The sequence below is a fragment of the Acipenser ruthenus genome, chromosome 8 (genome assembly GCF_902713425.1).
Source record: "Acipenser ruthenus chromosome 8, fAciRut3.2 maternal haplotype, whole genome shotgun sequence".
Taxonomy (NCBI): Eukaryota; Metazoa; Chordata; class Actinopteri; order Acipenseriformes; family Acipenseridae; genus Acipenser; species Acipenser ruthenus.
The window spans coordinates 49,247,939-49,256,319 of NC_081196.1; positions in this window are offsets into that span (position 1 = coordinate 49,247,939).

Consider the following 8,381-nt stretch of genomic DNA (forward strand, 5'->3'; position numbering starts at 1 on the left):
CACACAGAAAACTGTGAAGGTAATACCATATTTAAACTGAAAATGTAGCTTCATCAGTCCTAGTCTGGGTTTTTTACTAAGCCTGTAAATGAGAGGTATATAATCTACTATTTCTATTTTTTACACACTTTTTAATGTCCTGACATCAAGGTTAAAATCCAGCTTGTAGATAGTTCGAGATAAAGCCAGCAGTGCAGATTCAAACAGTTTTCGCTGACTTTGTTCACTTTTTATACTGGAAGTGGCTATGAATTTCAAAGTTCTGTACAAACATTTTTCATATTAAGATTCTATTAACATGGATGGCAATTACGGATTGATCTAAGGTTATAAAATGTCTTTAACTTTGTGGTCTGAGGTCCATTTTCCAATATTATTATCAGTGGGTTGTTTACTGTACAGTTGAGTTTAATGTAAACATGTACTTTTATTCTTAAAATAAAAAGATAATAAACACTTGTGTCTTTAAATTGCTGTTTTCAACTTAAATCTGAAACAATGAAAGGTAAAACGCGATACAAGATTGCAAATCTGGACAACATCTAAAAGCCTTGATGGTAAAGTAACTAAAGCACTGACTGGTGCAGCTAGATGACTTCTATAGCATTTCTATGTCTGACAAACAATAAATGTGTTGATTCCAATGAGGTTCTGACACCCTCCCTTGGAAGATAAGAAACTGATGTATATAGGTCTGTTTACCCTCTATAAGTTGTTTAAATGCAACTAATATATACACACTAGCACACACAACTGACAGAAGCCAGAAATCACCACTGTTCTCATTCTGGATAATCAGCTGACCTTTAAATGTACTGCATTGTCGTATTTACTTTGTCTAATTGTTAATTATCACCACAAACACTTTTAACCTCATGACTGATACTCATTGTTTTTCTGTTTTTTGTTTTAAGGTTTTTTCTTTCCATCGTAAAAGCAGTATGCTATTACTGAATCATTAAGATCTACACCATAGCAACCTTCTCACAGCAAAGCCTGCTGCAGTCTTTTTAATGCACTTTTATCCCTCCAACCTAGCAGACTGCAGTTTGGGAAATGTATCTGCAACGTCTGCTGCACAGAAAGCCTTCGTAAAACAATATATTAAGCCTGGCCTCAGGTGCTGGAAAGGGTGTTTTTGACAGAGAAGATTATCTTTTTATACAATAATCTCCTGCAGTAGGTATGTCATTTCTGAGGAAAGAAAGTATATACTCTGTAACTGTGCTTCTTTAAGCAAACAAACAAACAAACAAACAAACAAACAAAAACATATGACACATCTGTGAAAGGTACCTGACATCTAAATTAAGGGGCTTGGGAAAAGATTTGGCATTTGGCAAATATATTTCAGTGATTATTAAACATACACATTCCCCAGAAAACATGCCTTACAGCCTAACTGTGCATTTCATTCATTTTGCTGAGAAAAACTGTGTCCTGTTTTAATAATATGTCAGATGCCTCCTGAAATGTAAATTATAAAATGTGAATTAAAGGTCAGGATGGATCTATTTCTATCATTTTTCATACATTTGATCAAATTTTAATAAAAGACCCTCAAAAACCATGACTCGTGTTTACAGTATGATTGACACCTCAGGCATACATTTGTTTAATAATGTCAGTAATGTTGAATTTTGAACAAAGATTTGATTTCAGATTTGATTTACAGTCCCCAGATATTAGCTTAGTGAAAGGAAGCTTTATCACTCCATTTGGAAAGAAACACTTTTTAAAAAAAAATATTAGATATGCAGTAATTCAAAAACGTATTTAATTGTGGTTGTCTAAATTCTCTACATTTGTAATGTGTTTGTTTTCAGTTCATATTGCATGGACATTTTATAAACCCTCATTTACTTTCTGATGGGTTACATTGTAATTTTGTAGCACTACAATTTGTTGACAAGCTTAAAACTTATTTTAAAATAGTACATAAAATATGGACTGTTTTTTCCCCCACGTTTTTATAAAATTAATCAGTTTTAAACAACGAGAAACATCTAATTTACAAGGATATTAGCCCATATTAAATCATGGTGAGAGCATTACAACGAATCGCGTTGCAACATTTTCATGCTTTAACGGAGTACAAAAAATGGTGGAATCAGCATTTGTCCAAGTTTGTACTGCTACAGAAGACATTTGTGTCTAATTTTATGAGCAACTTTCTTTTGTAGTACTTCCAGAGTGAGTCTTGCCTAGCAGGGCATGGTTAGATGACTATAAGGATGTGGATCCCAGCAGCTATGTTTGCAGATCTCTTCATTCCCCCATCTGACCCTGGACAAGGGCTAAGAAGTTCTGGGTAAGATGAAGGGCACTAGTATGTGGTGAATTCAACAATTCCCCAAGGATTAGTCTACTGTAGCTGTTGAGGTGTCAAGGATGGGAGGCAATGGATATAATTAGCCTCAAGAGTGAGTCAGAAGATTCCTGTAAGGTGTTTAAAGGACCTTATTGCCACTTGGTGGGCCAAGGTTCATAGTATCCTCTCAAAGCATTTATTGCTGCAGGAGGTCATAGAAAGGAAGGTCAGGTGAAAAATTTCTGAAATGAAGGCATTTATTTGTGATTGTAAGCCGAACCTGCCCATAAAACAGTATTTATGTCAGCTGTAGTGAAAACCTACAGAGATTTGCTATGGATTCACTTGGTTTGCAGTACAAGCCAGTTTTCTCTTCTGTTTTATAATGTTTAGACCTGAAGGAGGTTGTAGAATTTCACACAAAGTATTCTGACTTACCAACAGTAAACATTTTTATCCTATCAGGTTTAGGTCAAGAAGCAGTTTGAATATTACCTGTAAATCAAGTTTCATCCATTGATGAAAAAGAAAACCCTCCTATTTCTAGCATTTTTTCTGCAATTCCTTATTGACTGATAAATAAGCTCAGTTGCTGGTTCATTCCAATAGAAACTGATGTCAACAGCTGGAACTACAGTAAGCATGCATCACATAAAAATCGTTGTAACAAATATTTCATCCCTGGATAAAAGTCTGATTATAATTGTCCCCAGATTTGTACTGTAAACAAGTGTAGTGTGTGTTTGTGTGATGGGTCCCGAAGGGAGCACTGCAATTTGCTCTGGCGCTCCCGTGGGTTAGGGAGGCAAAACCAGTAGGGACTGTTTCTCCTCATCGTGCTACAGCAAACCCTGCTGGCTAAGCGCCCAGTGAGTTCAAAAAATGGACATCTGCAAGACTGGCTTTTGTCCTCCTGGCATCTGCTCTTGAGTTCCTGGGTGAAAAAGTAAACTGGCTTAGTCGTGGGATTGGAGGACGCCCACTGAACCTTTGGGTCTCCTGAGCCGTGTGGGGAATTGCTGCAGTGAGGGGAAAAACGATTGGGCATTCCAAATTGGGAGAAAATCGGGGATAAAATAATAATTGGACACACTAAATAAATAATAAAAAAAGAAAAGTGTGTGTTTGTGGAAGGCATAATGGGTATAATGTACATATACTTATGGCATTGCTTGGTTGGAGTTTTAATATTGTAAGAATGAAAAACAAGTGATATTGAATATTGAACAACAAGCAGATGAGCAAGAAAGACCCATATATGACGTGCAATTTCAATGGGAATTTTTTTTAAAACATTTCTATCTATCTATCTATCTATCTATCTATCTATCTATCCATCTATATATATATATAAAATAAAAGGTTTTTTTTTAAAATGTACACAAAAAAATATTTTATTTTCAGGATGTTTCGGGCAAAAGCCCTTCTTCAGCTGTTTAAAAAGAAAAGAACAACTGAATCTATATATATATGCTTTATATATATATATATATATATATTTGTATTTATTGCCGCTGTCAGCATTGCAGCTGCCAGAACCGCCTATGCTGGGGGAGCCAGTCAGCAATTGTATTCTTCTGAATCAAAAGTAACTATTAAAGTCATGAAATCACCTTCTAGTTTCTATGCTTATTTTATTTAAGACCACACACATATATATATATATATATATATATATATATATATATATATATATATATATATATATATATATATATATATACTGTATATAATGAAGGAAAGAATGTGTATGTGTAACCCTCCATCAAACATAAGTCAAGTAAACTAGCCAGTACTCTAACCTTGGATACCTGTCTCTATCTGTCCCCTCTGTTTCTGTGGCAACAGTACAATAGGGAGGTTGTTTTTCATGCTATGCCTAATTTGCAACCTTTTAAAGAGACAGTACTGAACCACCAGTAAGATAAAATGACTGTAACGAAGGTAGCAACATTTAAATTCTACGTTCATGTGGATAATTCAATTGCATTAATTAACTCACATGACATATTTACTAATATTGTTACAAACCTATCCAGTGGTGTTTTTATTAAATAAGCAATGTGTTTATCATCACTACATACAGTAAAAATTACACTGATTATGATTTAATTATTTCTGTTTTATAAGCGCAATAACATAAATATTTGTGATGTAAAACACATAGCTTGTGAGCCTTATTCAACATTATAATAGGTGCACTATTTAGGATTAGTGATAGAACTGTAAATACATATGATTCGTTGACTGAATAGTACTCAATATTGTGCCACATTCACTTGAATGTTTTCCAACAACTAGACATTTAAATGAATTCAGAGTTGCTTGTTTTATTACTTTTAAATGGTATACTATTATATGTTTTTAGTGTGTGGACTACATTTTACAGTACATATGGAGGTATCAAATGGAAAACATCTGCCAGTGCAGCATCAGCCATTCGAGCTGTGAGGGCTACCTTGTCTTTGTCAGGCTTTGCATTTGAACTCTATCTTTTAATGAGATCAGAGCCATTAGAAAACTCTTCATGTTCCTTCAATTTTCCAGTTCTTTGAATGTGTACTTCAACTAGTAAGGGTTAGCTTAGAGTAATACATTTCAAGAGGTCCTTCCCATTAACTCTGTGCTGTCTGTGTTTAAGATAAGACATGTTGAAAGTTATTTATGCACTAATGGTAAATTCTTGTTTACATCATTCCTGCTGGGTAATGAACGAGTGGAGTGGTGTCACTATACAGGTGATCTGTGCCAATCTGTGTCTGTGACCTCCAGGAAGATAGCAGAAAATATACAGGCCTCTTGTACCTCCTGTCCTCACACTGTAGGAACCACCAAATTAAACAGACACTGTTACAATTGAATTAAGGCTCAGACAAGCTAAGTGTTTTTATTTGTCAGCCGTAGTATCCTCTTACTGCTTTTTATATGTTGAGACATTTCTTCTACTTATTTTCTCATAGGTACTGGCAGTGACAGAGCAATGAAATTTTCTGGCATTTATCTTCAGAAAAAAGAAATATAAGTATAAATAAATTACAGTTTAAATGCATCTGAAGCTCTCATAAAGAAAATGTATTTATATAATTAACCACTCTCTGCATACAAATTCAGTACTCTGAAGAATGTTTAAGAAATATTAATTAATATTAATAGCTGTTGAATGTAAATTGCTAATTGTATTTTTTTTTTTTTCATGCCTTTGAGTAGAGATAATGCTGACTCCTGGTGAAGCCTCAGAACTTGGAACCTTTAAAACACAATAAGTCTTTAGTAGAGAACTCCATTATTGATTTGGCTTCATAATTTATCATCAATGCAGTTGCTGATGATAAAAGACATCAATTAAATGTCATTCAATCAATGTTTTTCCAGATTTTTCAATGAATGCATGGGGCATACTGTTCTATGTAGTTCATACTACTTATTACAAAAAAAAAAAAAAAAAAGCGAGATTGTGTTGTAGAACTGTACTTAAATATGCACTGGATTCAAGCAGAAACAAGGCATGAATTAGAAAATGTACCCTTTGCTTGCCTTTTCCTCATTGTATTTATTTTTAGATATCCATGCTCAGATACCTTACTTTTGGATAATGGATTCTTTCTTTATGATAGCGGTCTCCAAATTCTTCTTAAAACAATACGTTTTGTATTAACTTTGTTGCATCCAACCTGATGAAAAATGTGTTTGCATATTTTTATTATTTCATTGGCCCACCCAGTGTGAATGTCTTGGGCTTTGGTTGGGTACATTGAATGGATTATCTGTTTTATTCCCATATATTACATTTTAAAAAGAAACTAGTGAAAATCTTTTAAAACCTAACATTGTTTATTTTGACAATTTTTGGTTAATGATTTAACGTTTATATTCCTGGAGTATGATGCACAAGAGAAACTCAGAACTTTAGTCTGAGTAAAGGTCAATGACTGATCTTCATAAGTAACTCTTAAACTGCATCAGCCAGAAAGAACAGCCTCAAGGATATTTAAAAAATGCACTGCATATTCATGATCTTTACAGGTTTATGACTCATGTAACCGTAGAGCGCACAATTATGCGTATTCATGATCTTTACAGGTTTATGACTCATGTGACCGTAGAGCACACAATTATTGTTTTTTGGGGTTTTTTTTTTTACTGGGAAAGCTTTTAAACAATTAGGTTATACATTTTTATACAATTTTGAAATATGATTTTTTTTTTTAATGACAGCAAAAGGTTAAGCCAATTATGTTTAGTAATACAATAGGAAACTGATTTGAGACTATTAAGCCATTAAGAAAGACACCTGTTTAAGCTTTTGTCGACTGTATTTTTGTATTTTTCTAGTTCTGCCTAAGCCCTTGATCAGCATTTATCTTTATAGATAAAGTAAATGATGGCATGCAAACTACAATGTTACTATTATGTGTGTCTTTACAAAAGGTACACAGCATTTTGTTTTGGTATAATACATTTTAGCCAGTCTTCTTGTATGTATATTTAAATAAGTAAATCAAATACATCCCCACACATGTAATGGTGTTTTTAAGGACCCAAGTGTTCAAGTATGTCTGTATACAGTCATTTTGTTTATAAAAATAATCAATAAAAGAAAAGGAAAACATGTCCAGCTACAGCACTTGTTGTCTTTGGGAAAAGAAATACTTGAGTCACATTTGCTTTTACTTCAAGAAATAAATGATCAAATTATATGGCTGAAGTACTAGGCAATGCTGGCACCATTTCTTCAGGTATTCCAGACTGTGTCACTAATGAAACAATTTGCTCCATGTCCAGTCATATTTTGTTTGGATTCATCATTAGATTAACAGCTGCTCTGTCTGGGTCACTACTGTTTATCAGGGTGTCTAGAGAAAACCCCATATTGAATTGAGAAATATTTTAATTCAGTAGCCTTATTGCTAGTGCTGGTGACAGTCATTCAACTGGAGCAAATTGTTACTTTAGCAAAACAAAACAGCAGAAACAGAAAGCCAAGCTGTTACTACATATATAACTGATGCCATAACACCAAACCTAGTTCATAGTGTGGGGCATTTACTGCTATTCTAATCAACATGTCATCCAGAGCAATATTTTTCTGCATACCGTGAGGAATGGTTGTTTTAGATTAAATATCTTATAGAGAAACAAAACATTTTGTCTGTTTTGATTTAGGCCTTCACGCTACTGGTTTGAGATGTAGCATTTGTTTCCATCTCTCCACCCTTTTGAAGCACCAATGCAATTTGCAGGCATACATGTTTACTTCAATAGATCCTTAAGTCCTTATCTATGGGCCTCTTCCAAAATCCATAGCCAGTAACAGACTTCCCTACAAGTAAAGGAATGGGGTATTAACATTACTCAGTTGACATTACATCAGTGACATTAATGCACCCAAACCCTAAATGAAATCTGCATTTTGCCAGGAGTGTCATACATATATATATATATATATTATAAACTCTTGCTAAGAAGAAACATTTTTAGGTATTGACAAGACTAACAAGGTACCTCAAATGTTCATAAAACAGTCAGGTTATGTGGTTCACGTGTGTGCTTTTAAAACCATTCAGCCTTTTTTAAATTTGAATGATAGTTTAGCAAATATGATTGCAAATGTAAATATGAGAATGGATAGCAAATGGATTCAACTATAAAAGTAGATTTGAGTTGAAAAGAAGTTCACCAAATAATACTATTTCATAGATAATTAATGATCTTGTGTGCCGAGTGATCCATGAGGTGAAAATGTAGGGATATGAAATATTACTTATTTTTGTCATTCGATCAACAAATGCCTCTGCTCTTGTGATACTATGATATTCATAAGCTATTTAAACTGTAGGGATGATCCTTAAAATAATATCCAAAATCTTATGTTAAATTATTAAACTGTCCTTGAAATTTATATGTTTAGTGTTATTAAAGAATGTTTATTGTAACAGTTTTCATTGCATCTCTAATTGTGCTGTTCATCTGGAGTCACTTTATTTCCTAATACATTACTGCTGTTTCAAGTGAAGTAACCTGTTCTACAGGCTTAAAGGTTGATTTGATCAATGCATACCATGCTGGGAAA